Source organism: Mycteria americana, chromosome 1 (assembly GCF_035582795.1).
Source record: "Mycteria americana isolate JAX WOST 10 ecotype Jacksonville Zoo and Gardens chromosome 1, USCA_MyAme_1.0, whole genome shotgun sequence".
Taxonomy (NCBI): Eukaryota; Metazoa; Chordata; class Aves; order Ciconiiformes; family Ciconiidae; genus Mycteria; species Mycteria americana.
The window spans coordinates 11,831,866-11,846,641 of NC_134365.1; positions in this window are offsets into that span (position 1 = coordinate 11,831,866).

Here is a 14,776-nt window from a genome sequence, read left to right on the forward strand (position 1 = left end):
GGAGTGCACCCTCAGCAAGTTTGCAGATGACACCAAGTTGTGTGGGAGTGTTGATCTGCTTGAGGGTAGGAAGGCTCTACAGAGGGACCTGGACAGGCTGGATCGATGGACCGAGGTCAATTGTATGGGGTTCAGCAAGGCCAAGTGCAAGGTCCTGCACTTGAGCCACAACAACCCCATGCAATACTACAGGCTTGGGGAGAGTGGCTGGAAAGCTGCCAGGCAGAAAAGGACTTGGGGGTGCCAGCTGAATATGAGCCAGCAGTGTGCCCAGGTGGCCAAGAAAGCCAATGGCATCCTGGCTTGTACCAAAAATAGTGTGGCCAGCAGGACTAGGGAAGTGATCGTCCCCCTGTACTCAGCACTGGTGAGGCCGCACTTAGAATCCTGTGTTCAGTTTTGGGCCCCCCACTACAAGAGAGACATTGAGGTGCTGGAGCGTGTCCAGAGAAGGGCAACGAAGCTGGTGAAGGGTCTGGAGCAGAAGTCTTATGAGGAGCGGCTGAGGGAACTGGGGTTGTTTAGCCTGGAGAAAAGGAGGCTGAGGGGAGACCTTATCGCTCTCTACAACTACCTGAAAGGAGGTTGTAGAGAGGTGGAGGTCGGTCTCTTCTCCCAAGTAACAAGTGATAGGACAAGAGGAAATGGCCTCAAGTTGCGCCAGGAGAGGTTTAGACTGGATATTAGGAAATTTTACTTCACTGAAAGGGTTATCAAGCATTGGAACAGGCTGCCCAGGGAAGTGGTTGAGTCGCCATCCCTGGAGGTATTTAAAGGACGTTTGGATGAGGTGCTTAGGGACATGGTGTAGTGGTGGTCTTGGTAGTGTTAGGTTTACGGTTGGACTTGATGATCTGAAAGGTCTTTTCCAACCTATATGATTCTGTGATTCTGTGATTCTGTGATTATTGAGAACTATCTTTTCATAGATGATTTTTGCACAATAGAGATTGCGCGCCTGTAATCTGGCACAAAACTGCAGCTGCAAAGATGGACAGCCCATTTAGAGGTATGACTCACTAGGCTTGGTTTTCCCTCCAAAATTAATTTTTATTCCACTGAAATAAATAACATGAACTAGAATGGATCTGATTATAGGAGATTCTGTCACCTTACTTAGGAATTCCTGTAATAGGTGGTAGGTCAGTTGACTCATATAGGGTGGAGGCTACTACTGATGTGATACCGAATGTGATCTCTATAGTTAGGATCTCTGTAAGAAACAGTTACATGATGATGTGAAGAATAAAGATAATCTGAAATACGCCAAGGTCAGGCTCAGGAGTGGATTTTGTCTTTGCTGCATTGCTCTGATGATACAGAGCTGCCATAAATTTCTTCAATTGCTGTATTTACAGCAGTTTTGCACTGCCACGTAGCAGTCAAAACCACCTGGCAAATCTTGTCAAAGATATTTCATTTGATTAATTCTTCTGTCTAGGCAGATGCAGTGCAGTCTGTCAAACCATGAAAATACATTGACAGAAAAGATGTAGTTCCTAGAGACTGCTAGCTGGGTAAAGCTTTGGTGACTGGAAGAGGGCAAGAATCAAAAGTGGATCCTAACAGGATATCTTTGATGTGAATCTTAACATAACTGCTTTTAGGGAAGTTGCATGAGAGAAAGCAGTCAGTTTAGAGTCTGCAAGATAGCTGAACCAGATAACTAACGTATGAGGTTTTGTCCAATTTAAAAATTCCACAGCAGAAACCATCATACTTGTAGCAAGAGGTGAATCTGTACATGCTATCATCATGCTGTAGTTTTTTATGCTTTTCAAATTCTGTCATAGTGTTCAAAGTGCTGAGAAAGAATCTCATGCATAGACTTTGTGACATTATTCCTAAGTACTGAATGTACCTATAGAAATTCAGCCAGAACAGGTAGGCTGCCACTTCTGACATATTTAGCACCATAATATGAACATGAATAGATTATGCTGTAACAAGCCACTTAGGTCCTCATTTGGGACCATAATTAAACTTAAGTTTAACTTCAAGCATAAACTTAAGTCCCATTGACAACTGCCTTCCTTTGAAGACACAAATAATCCAGTGAATTTATAAAGCATTGTGACTTTGGCTGAATGTGGGTAGGTATTCTAGTTGGGGACAGGACTTATTTATACCATACCTAAGCCAGGAACATCATAAACATAAAAAAGACCCAAAATTAACATTAAAAATGTTAATGGCTCCCTTTCATTCCTCTTCTCTTTTTAAAATAACAGCTTAAAATGACATTCAAAGGCTCAACAACTGCAACTATGTGGGAGAGGGCACATTCAAATTTACTTCTGCTTTAACCACAGTTTGTGTAACTCCTGTGAAAATAGACGTGGTGTCATGGTTTAGTCTTCAGAGTCGTATTAGATCTCTATACGTCTTTGTGTAGTGAAAGATAATGCAGAGCACAGTTTAAAATGGTTGCATTTTAATGGTTTTCAGTCCAATTACTTCTCAGTCTGTGGGGAGCACCTATAACTGACCTGTGCTCTGGAGCTGAATTTAGAGTGCATATCTCTGCAGCATCTATATTACTTGTCTAGACACATCTTTTAGGATTCAGAATTACAAATGACAGAGTGTATACCAGGCCTGACATTTATTTTATAGAATATAGAGATATATTTATAGCATGATGATAACTCTATCTGATACGTGCCTCATCTAAGATCAGGATGAAGCCCAAAACATTCACATGTGGCAGGGTCAAAACCCTTTTATGATTACATTATAGACTAAACGTATATGTGTATATGTGCAAAAGCCTCAGATCTTGGCTTTCCAAACTTCTTTCTATAAATTAAACTCTGGTCCATCCTCGTAAGGAATTCTGAAGATTAAAAAAGACTTGAAAAGTACACTTGAAAAGTGCACTACAAATACCTAAGTCACATGAATTACTTGATGAAGGCAATTGAATTATACTGAACAAATTATGCTAAGTTGTTTAGCAAAGCTCAATTCCACAGCTCTACAAACAAGGCAATTGCTTTGAGATTAACATGGAAGATTTGTGGATTAAAAACAAATGTTGATGACAAGTGAGGATTCACATGGAAGAACTTGAGGATGTGCTCCTCTCTACAGGAAAAATAAGTTCTTAAATAATCCTTTGCAATCACCATATGTATCAATTCTTTATTACCATTAAACATTTTTTTTTAAATTACAATACAGATCATGAAACTAGAATTTATTGGAGTCGTAGTCAGTTCTTGTCTCGGCCTCCGGCTTGTCAAGAGTCACTTTATCTTTGGCTGTCTGTCGAGACCCTGAGTGTACTCAGGGGCCCTACCGTCCCTGCCCGTCTCCAGGGCTCCCCCTGCCCTACCCACAGCCTAGGACCCCACTCCAGCCCCCGGGCCACCGCTCCCTGCCCCAGTGAGGCTGTAGGACACCATCTCCACCTGCCCTGGCCATGCCAGCATCAGCCTCTCCCCATTCCCAAGGAGGTGCCCGATGCCCAGGGCCGGGCCTACCCTGACTGCCCGCCCGGCCTGCCCTGCCCTGCCCTGCCCTGCCCTGCCCTGGCTGTGCCGGACAGGCCCTGGCTGACAGGCCCTGCCCTGCCGCCCCGGGGAGCCCTCCTGGCCCCTGGCCCAGGGAACCACCGGCCCTCCCAGCACCATGATGACATTAATTCTTTATTTTTAAATAACTATAAGACTCTTTTTTTTCAGCTTAGTGGAAGAAGTGCAAAATCAAGAAGAAAGCTTCTGATACTCCTTCCTGCTGTGGTCAAGGTTATGTGCCTGCAAAAAGCAGTGTCAGCCTGGATTGCTTTGTTTGATATGAAGCATCCTCCACATCTTTCCCCTGTTCAGTAGTTTAACTCTTCAAATTCCCTTTTTTTTCTACTAAAAATCATTAATTTCTAACAGACAGACTTTGTTCCAAAATGGAAATCAAAGACTGCTCACTAGAAAATGTGGGAAAAAAATTGCTTATAGCTTCCTAAATAGAAGATTTCATTTTAGAAATGCTCCCCTTTGAACTAATATCTATAATCTTAATTCAGCCATAATTTCATCTAATTCTAATAAAAACACTTTCTTCTTTGGGTTTCAGTGTTGAGTTCAATGGCAAAATTTTATTAAATCTGTATTATGTTTAATGCTTCAAAATGCTCTACAAAATGCTATTGCTTTCTCCTAAATCCTCATGAGACCATGGAAAGGTAATTAGCAGATATTGCCTTCATTTTACAAAAGAAGACATAGGTGAATCTGTGCTTCTAAGATTTGTAAGTTTTTAGTTATTTCTAGCTACTTACAGCAACAATTTTTAATAGAACATGAAAAACGTGAGAAAACTGGTACAGTTTTCGAAGAAGGCAGATGAGAACCTAAAGACCCCTAAATCCCTTATATGTGTAAAGACACAATAAACTTTGTCTTTGTGTTTGTTTGTCTGTATTTCCTGAAGAAAATTTTACAAATTTGGAAATTATTGACTAGTTGTGAATGTTTTGCATTTAACTGTAATGAACTGTATATCACAGTTGCTGATATAAATATATGGGGAAAGAAAAAAAAAAGCCTACCTTTCCTCCAGCTCAGTGATTATCAGGCAGGAAGAAAATAATTTTAAGCATCTTTAAGAGAAAATAAAATGTACTCTCATCACTGTTTTTTTGTTTGTTTTTTTATTCTTTCTCTTTGAAAGTAACTACAACTCCACCTATTCAATATTAATATTAAAAATTGTGATACACGTTTCAAGATCCTGCAGGATTTTCATTTCACATCAGGCTATTTTTATACAAAGATTTTCAGAATAATTTCCATATTGTCGATTAACTAAACACAGTAGTTGCTGTATCCACCCTAAGATGAAATGCACACGTTTTGTACAGCAAATATGTACAAAAGTTTGGTACAGGAAGTAATATATCCATGCTGAATTGAAAGCTTAAGGGAAATTCTAAAGAGGTAGAATGCAACTAACATTGAAAATTGGCAAAGACATTACACAGTTTAACACAAGCTGTTCTTCTCTAATATCATAGTGACAGTTTCGAAGAAATGACATTTTGTGAGTAATAAAATTACAAATACATCATTAAAATTAGAGACAGATTGCTAAATGGATTAGACTGCAAGTATCTTGGTTTTTTCTTTCTTCTTCCACATGCATATTTCATCTTGCTGAAAAATTATATGCCAATGTTGTTCATATTTGCCAGATCTTAAAATGAGTTTTAAAATTCATTCAGTTCTATCATGCAGCAGCTCTTTGAGGGGAGGAAATTGAGCACTGACTTCTTGAACAAACCACCTCAAACTCTGTTCTGCAAGCTCCTAGATGTATGGAGTGCCAGGCACATGTAGGACCTTGTACATGTATAAAGTAATTGCAGAACAAGAAAGGACCTCTCTTTTTAGATGATCTTTCAAAAATAAAATCTTCTTTAAAGCTCAGGTTAGAACATCAAAGGCTGTTATAAAGCTTGGTCTCAGAGTATGTAAATACCTAATACATTTGGGGGTTTAGGAAAGGAACGAGTCAAACCACATTCACACAGACAAATAGCATATAAGGTACAAGAAAAAATAACAAATAAAACAGACTCTTGTCATAAAAGAGGCTAAAAGGCTAAAACATATTTTTGAAAAAATTAATCACATAGGTATCTAGAAGGGCTTCTAAAGAAGTTATATATAAAGAGAGGTACACAGAAAGTTTTATAACAAGCTGTCAGAATTCTATAGTATAAAAATACAGTTTTCGTTTGGGTATTGGGCTTATTAAGATTATTTATAGTAAGAAATAATATTAGTTATAGACTAATTTAGGAGTAGTTTCCTTATTATCCTATTTAAATCCTCCAGGAGTCTACCAATTTCAGGGTATATTTCCATACATGATTGGATTACAGACTTGAGCGACTTGTCCAAGTGTGGCTATAGTATGCCTATAGCCCGTGCAATTACAATAAACAAGGTGTTCTGTTATCAGAGCAAATAAGGAAGTTTGATTTTCTATGGATATGTCTCCCTTAAATATCTTCCTATGTGGTAACACCAAATCTGCCTCACCGAACAACAGGGAGCAGTAATGTGAGTGGTCCAGGGCCCTGTGTGTGCTGAAACATAATTGTTTTGTAGACTCCTAGCCTTCCTTTAAAGTGAATTTGATCAGAGTATTCAAAAGTTGTTAGAGGAGAATGGACCAGCGGATACCCGAACAGTGGGGGTTTGACCACGAGCCAGCAATGCACCAACGGCCTCCTGTGCTGCAGGGCCACAAACACGTTTAAGGTCTTGGAGCATCTGACATATGAGGAGAAGCTGGGGGACTGTTCAGCCTGGGGAAGATAAGGGTCAGGGAGTATCTTATCGGTGAGTATAAATACCTCATGGGAGGGTGTAAAGAAGAGGGAAGCAGACTCTTTTCAGTGGTATCCAGTAACAGGACAAGAGGCAATAGGCACAAACTGAAATACAGGAAATTACATTTGAAGATAAGAACGCCCCCTCCACTTTTTACTGTGACAGTGCTTGAACACTGGAACATGTTGCCCAGAGATGTTGTGAGTCTCCGTCCATGGAGATATTTAAAAGTCACCCGGACAGGGTCCTGGGCAACCAGTTGTAGGTGACCATGCTTTGAGAGGGGGAGCTGGACAAGATGACCTCCAAAGGTCCCTTCCAACCTCAACCATTCTGTGCTTCTGTGATCCTGTTTCCTTAGGAAACTCGTCTAAAAACATATATATAAAATCTTCAAAATATCTGTGCAGATGATTCTTGTTCATTCATTCTCATGCAATAAGTAATTTTGCTTACTGGAGGCTACTCACATATCCTGCAAAAACCACCATTGGTAGAATATACAGAGACAGCATTTGAATGGAAAAAACTTGTCAGAAACCTCTAGATTTGTTAGAAGTGCCGTACTTTTATCTGTCAGTGATTTGTTAACCAAAATCCCCTTTTATGATAACATTAAAATATCTTTTACTAGAGAAACTAATGGGCATCTTATCAGGCAACCTTCTTTACAGTGTTCCAATGCAAACAAGCAGGGACTCATTTTAGAATTATTGAGCAAAAGAGAAAGGAACCAAATTTCTTTTTTTTTTTGACTCATTCTCTGGTAAACCTTACTTTAGACTGTGGAATTTATATATTCTAATGATAATGGCAGCCTGTAAACTTAACTCTCTTTGAAATTGTTTCTATCTTTGATGAGTTTGCAAGCTATTAAAAAGGAAGTGAAGATTCCATCAAATTGACCATAAGGAAATATGTACATCTTACACAAACCAGGGTTATTTAGTTGCTAGGTAGATTCCACTTTTTGTTAATGGACTGTAGAAATAAATAATTGGCAGACTTGGCCAAGGCACAGTGTTTGTAATCTTCTTCAGATTGCATAGGTCTTGGATCTAGCTGTACAACACTGTCTTTATGCCAAGGCACAAGTGAGAGAAACCGCACTGAAAAGGTTATAGGTCCTGATCATGGAAAACACAATGCCTCTGGTGAAGGACTAAGGGCTCTTGGCTTCAGCTAAAGCAAAGAACTATGCAGGATGAGGACCTCACTCTGTAAAATAATCTTCTGATTAAGCATGCGCTATTTTCTTCTCTTCTGAAATGAGTGTGTGCACATTAACATCTGTAAATGTCAGACAAGTGATCTGCTGTATTGAGCGGTCTCAGTTTAAATCTGTCTAATGCATGCCTTGTCTTAGTAAAGATACAGATGCTTTCTGTGGTCCTATAAAAATGTGCATTTTAATGATGAATGGGAGAGTTTATAGTTCCAATTACTCTTGTCTCCTTTGAAGCAGGAAAACTGGCAACCCCTTATCTAGACTTTAGCAGGTTGAGATAAACCTTGATAGCAAAAAGTATCTGGATTGTCAGAGCTTTTAGCCACAGTAAACTACTCAAACTAAAAGCAGCTGTTAGTCAAAAAAGAACAATACCCATTCATTTGTAAGATGTTCTGTAGTGGCTTGGATACTATTTAATGAGTTTTTTCTTCAGATGAGACTATTATAAAAAATCTAAGTTGCACACACAGACACTCACATGCACAAATGTGTGCACACAGTGATATAAAATACATAGTGTTTGAAGAAATCTTGTTTGGCTAACACACAGTAGTCATTTGGAAGAAATGATCCATGGAGATCACTGTGTTCAGAAAGATATAGTTTCATTCCAACAATATAGCAGTGAGATTACACTCATTGTTATGAAAATGTTATTGTTGTCTCTACAGATCTATTATTCCCATGTGATGTCTGGAACAGTAAAATTATCCTCACTGAGAAGTACTATTCTGTCTGCTTCTTTTTTATTCTTAAATATAGTGAAATTACGTGGACAGTGCAGACTTCTATCATGTCTTCTGAATCATTACCAATGTATTTCATAGTATTAAATAAGACAATGATTCTGACTCCCTCTGGGTTTTGTACTATGTTTCTGCCAAGTTTCTATAAAGTTTTCTGGTGTAAATTTAAGTCTGTGTTTTAGTTAATATGGCAAACAGGGAAAGATACTAATTCAATTTGTAGTATAACTTCAGTGTGCTCTCTGTTCAGCAGTTTTAAAATTCTGCATGGACCTGTTTGGTCAAGAATTAAGCCTCCCATATTTATTAAATATCTCCCCCAGGTCTCTGAAAGCATCTATATCATGCACACTGTCTCCCTAGTTTCCCAAACCAGTCTCCTGGAAATATGAATAAGCAAATCTACAAGACCAAAGCTTTAGCTGACAAACGGTGGCAACAGTCCACCTGATTTCTGAGGGGTAAAAATTGACACCAGTTAAAATCCTCCCTTCTGACTGCAAGAGTCTCAGTTCTGCTTGATTTTCCTGTGGTTTCTGTGCAAAACCAAGTTCTGTACTCACATCTCAATCAGCTTTGCTTGGATTAAAGCACATTTTCCCTTGAAAATCTGTTTGGATACTCATGAAACTCAGCCCCTATACTCAGACCCCTATACTTCCTACAGCCTACCCTGATACTTGACTTTGCAATGACAAGGTAATGTCAGTACTCTTTTCAGGGATTTCTGTATTAGTTCACTATTGGCTGCAAGACAGGGGTGAGGATCTAGTGGGAAAGATTAGGCTGGCAAAGGAGAGCTTTATGAAGGTTTGGGTTATTGTAAGGTAATCTCCCTGCAATTTATCCATACACATCTGCCAAAGGGGCACCATAACTACGCAGCAGTGAAGAAGCACAATTTTCCTTCTGATTCATTTCTGTGAAAGCATCAATGCCCAGATGAAGTTTGAATCTCTGCATTAAACTATGAAACTGAATCCTAAAGAAATAATTTCTTCTAACAGAGAGAGAGAGAGAGGAATTTGCAGCCCATGGAAAGCTGAGGCTTAGCCTTACCCTTTTCCTGAGATTTTAACATAAAATCAGACTTGCCTAATTGGTTTCCAGAAAAATTTATCTATTTTCATACACATATTGTTATTCTTGCCATGGCTTATGCTGGGACCTGGAAGGTTGATCCACAGTTGTGAACTTCCCTTCCAGACAAGGACCTTGAGCCTCTCATGAACCAAAGACTTGAGTTCCTGCTTTCAGGATTTCCTGTTTATAATATATAATGCAGTGGTGTCTAGTCTATTCAGTTTAGGCACTGGTTCATTTCCAGTTTGAAGTGCCTGGCCCCAGAAAGGGAAACAAAGAATATTTGAGCTTCTTTCATGTAGCATCCCTTAGACAGTTTTGAAAAGAAATAAGCACTTCTGAGATCTGCAGATGGAGTTCCAGGCTACTGAAATCAAATGTCTGCTCTGTGGCCTCTATATGCAATTTAGGTACCACGAGAGAATAATCCAGTCTAAGGTACATGTCTATCCTTTTCCATTGAGAATACAGTGAAATAACAGGAAATGTTTGTCTCCTCCATTCACTTGGGATGCACCCTACTAATTTTCTTTGTGCAGAAGTGGAAATCTCCAAATCTGAAAAATGAATAAGACTTCATATCTGCAGGACTGTAGACTCTGTCAGGATATAATCCAATAGCCCAACAGAGTGTTTCCTCCCCTGAGGCCACGGTCTGCTGACCTGAATCACTATACAGGCACTGACCTTGACCAGTCAAGGAGCATATGAAAGTTACCCAATCTACACGCAGGTATCTGTCCACTGTCAAAGCTGGCTGCAATTATGACAACATAAAACTTACAGGGCTTCTCCAGGACATTTAGACAGATTTTTAGTGTGGTTGTCCATAAACTGGATTGCAGCAGGGCTTTAGCTGGTATTTAAAAGACTGCCATTTCATCAGAAGCAGTACTTGTGATCAGCCTGAGGTGAACTTTAAGGCTGTGAAGGGAGGGAGTTCACAAATACAAGATTAGGCTGTCCTAGAAAATAGATCTGCTGTTTTGGATGTGTTACGCTCTAGAGATCTAAGTCCCAAGTGATATGGGATTTATGGCATTAGGATTTCATCTGCTTTTGTTTGTCCTGTATTTCCAGCACTACATAGCATTATGGTGTTTATGTGGGAGAGGGAACAGAACTGCTTCTTCTATCTTTTCTCATCAGAAACTTGCTGTTGGTTGATATGACAATTGTTGTTAGGTGTGAATGATGAATACAGGTACATTGAATCATACTATTGAGCAAAATCGAGCTTTTTGTATTTTATAGTTTCTATAACTCAACCAAATTATTTATTCCACCCCGTGCCACAGTTCTCCATTTGCCAATGAAGTAAGACATCTTTATATATCAAGATTGCTGAGAGAGTGAAACCAAATTTTAAAAATATGAGTAAAAAGTGTAAGTGGTAGAAAAAGAGGTAAAAGACAGACAAACTTGTTACTTTTAACATAAATATGGATTAAAATACTGTATTATAAAACTTTATTTTCAATGTTTGTATTACTATAATGCCAGATATTCTGATCCTGCCAGAGCCAATCAGATTTGATGAGAACATTAACTTGGTTTGGAGCCAGAAAATAGGTGTAAACATCAGACCTCATTAGATTTTCCTGAACTGTATTGAAATTGAGGTTTATTTCATGCCATGTATAATTAGACAGTTATTGTAATTATTCCAATTTGTTTCCCATCAAGACTTTTGCATAGCATCCTTTTAAGACAAGAACTGAAATCTCCTATGCCCCAAGGCAGATCAAAACAAAATTTGTCATGTCCTATCCATCTAGAGGATAGTCAACATTTGTATCTGCCCTCCAATAACAGCCAACTCCTAATGCTTCAAAGGATGACAGGATTTCAGCAGAACAGAGAATGCTTGTTGATGACATGTGTACATGAGAAAGGAAGAATCTGTGCTTTTTAAAGGGTCATTTAAAACAACAATAATTCATTCATTTCTAAACTACTTTGTAGACTGAGTCCATCTTGAAGTGTCCTTCAGATATGTCCTTATGAAAAATGATTCCGCAGAACTGACTACCTGGATTGAATGACTTGGGCATAAATTGTTTCATTAAGGTTGAAAGCTTTTTCTGTCTGCCATCCTTGCATGCACAGCCTGCTTTCTAGAAGGATTTTTGACAGGTTTAAGCTGACTGGGCTTGTGTATTTAATGCAGTTGTACACAGCAGGGTACAGCATCTACCGACAGCATCAGAACTCTGAGGCCAGTGGATCAAAAGGAGTAATAAAAATATTGTTTTCCTAATAAAGTCAGGTAAGCTGAGGGAAGACATACATGTTGAGAAAAGAGATGTCATTTTTTTCATTTATGCTGCTTTCTACAGCAAATTCTTGTGTTTGCTCTTTATGTGGCTCTCTTTAGGGAATTCTAGACCAAAATCTACTTCTTTGCAGGTTTTGGCTGTTGTGGTCTGTCTGTACCAACCTTGAAGGCAATTTGTACCTAAGCCTCATAAGACCCTTTTCTCCTTCAGTCATTCAAAACACTTAACCCTGCAGTTATTGGAGAAACCTTTTATATTTTGAGGTCACCAGATGTTATGTTTCCTGTTGTCTTTGTCTGAGATATCTTGAAGGTTTTTTTTCCAACAGCTCATATTGTTCTGACATTTGAAATCACATTCAACTCGAGTAGGTGGTTTCTTAAAAAAAATTGTCACAGTTCTGCACTACCTGGATTATTGTTTTATTATCATAGTCCAAATGCTAAAATGGGATATATGTGATCACCTCCTCTCAATTAATAAGAGCATACCATATATTCTTCTTCAAGCCTGTACTATTTACTACTTTTTACTTCATTTAGTACCAAAACTGATTGTACAATAAATATGCTATATGTCTTGCTGATACATATTTTTGGGTAGAGGATCCTCAGTGATGTGCTGGTCTTCACATAATCAGTATATCAAGATTATCCATAAAATACTGTAGAATCATTTCAGACAAGGGGGAACACAAGATTTTTGAGAATATAAGGATTAGAGAAAAGGAACAAGTATAAAGTCAGTAATACCTGACCAGATTTATATGGTTACTTTCTATGGCCATTCACTATGATAACGTGATACTAATAGTTTGTCATTAGATAAACTGATCAGCGGTCTTGAGGTTTTAAATGCTACATAAAAGGAAGTATCCTTTCTGAGATTAATCTATGCAATGAGATGCTGAGATCACATTTTAGCTCTTAAAGTCTTAAACAAAGAGCTTTTAAGCTCATAAGCAAAGTCAGGGTGAGCTTCGTGGTCTATTGTTAATAAAACTGTTCTGTTGAAGTATCCTATCAAAGTACTCTAACAAAATATTTGCTTTTGTTGGGAGATATGTCTTCTCAAGGAATATCCTTCTGAAATCATGGTAGTACTAACATGATCAGAAAGGGCAGAAGATGAGATCCCAAAGCTATTTCTGCACTGCTCTGATTCTGAGAACACAGCTCCACTGAAATTTAGACACCATGAACTAACTTCAGTGGTTCAGGGAAAGGTTGTCTAGCACAGAAGTAACAGAGTGGATGCGACTGCAGCTAAACATTGTTTCATGCTTTGTATTGTCATAGAAAAACGTGGAAAAGCAAGACTAGATCAAAAGTGAATGTACTACAAGTAGAAAGAGGAATACACGTATGACGTAGTGTTACAAGGATTTTGGATTGTGGTACAGACTATACTGATCAGCTAGAGCATCCTCTCTCTTACCAGTAGAGCAGGACAGTTGTTAACACACTGATAGGCACTGTGGGGCCACGTGTGCTCTCCAGAATATTGTTTCCCCTGTTGTGCTGACTCTGGTCCACCAACACAACAAAGAAAAAACTCATTCCTGCCTTATCTCTGGGTCTTGCCATTTCCTTAACTTTCTCTTCTTGCAGTTTGATAATGAGGCACAACCTGCCTTCAGAGAACCTCTTGCTAACGCAAACTTTATGACCAATACTTCTCACAGCCTCCACCACCAATTATGATATCCAAGCAACACTTTATCAAAGAAAGCATGAGGCAGAGAGAAGAATTTTGAGTAATAGATAAGAAAATAAAAGAGCAGGGCACAACTAATCACAAATTTCGTAAGCATAAGATCTGGAGGAATATGGAGCAGCAGGCTAAGTGGAAGCTTCACCTTCAAGGGAGAATACATCACTTCAAATGGTATTGTACTGTGGGAATGAGGGGAGCATATGAACAAATAGGTCTTGTTCTGATAATTCATAATGGTTTTAATCCATAACAAAACTTGAGGACAATAATGGCAGTAGTCTTTGATTACAGCCCTGTTGATTGTATCAAACAGTAAGCCAAAAGTGTTGTCCTTTTCATTATATGCTTGCCTAGCCCTTTGCCTTTGATTAAGTACAGTTAGAAAGACAGCTGTACTGGGTTAAGTGGCTAAACATGTCTTCAGAAATTAGAAACAAACTAATGCAAACCAGGACTGGTAAAATCATCGCAGTAGTTTATCTCTTGTACAAACAAATTCTTACTGCTTTGTCCCAGTGTTCCTCCCTGAGTATCAGAGCATGATATGAACTTTATTCAATGAAGATACACAGTGACTCCATGAGAAAAACTAATGACCCACTGAGCCATTTGTCATTAACTCTGGATACCAAAGACACAAGGGCTGATTTGGAAGAAAAATCCTGATTCCAAGGTCTTTATTTTAAATCCATTCTTTTTTGTGGAATGTCTCATAATGTGGACTTAAAAAAAATAAGGGCAAAGAAACCTTTATATATTTTCATCCCTTCTCCTTTTTTGACACTGTAAATCTTCTCACAGAGCTGCTACAAAGTGAGATAACTTTGCATTCAATGGCAACTGAGGTAAAGAGAACATCTGCCCCAAAACACTTACTTTCTATCCACAAATCTGTCCAATTTTTTGAAACAGTACTAATGTAACATTGTCATTTCCATTACAGTAGCTTGCTTATGTCATGCAAATTCTGATTAGACTTACATTACATTTTAGACATGTAGTCATACTTGTTTCCAGAGCCTTCAGAGCAAAATACCCTCACCTGCTTCTTGGCTTACTCTTATTCCATTTTGTGAAAATTAGGCCAGCTCAACTAAAAATTGGAAGAAGAGAGAAAATCTGTGTTCTCTCTCTCTTTCTTTTTGCCCTCTCTGCAAAGAGCTTACTACTTAGCGCATTTACTACTTCTTAGTCCTAGTAACGTGAAGGAAGTGAGTTCAAGCCATATCATGTGACAGTGGAATAAAAGCTGAATGCTCCATCATCTGCATGATCAAATACGAAAAGTTTGTGTAGAAGAAGGGCAGCACTTCATCCTCCTTTACCTCCATGAAGATTTGCATGTAGGCTGAAATTGGTGGTCAGCAGATGTCAGAGGTTGGA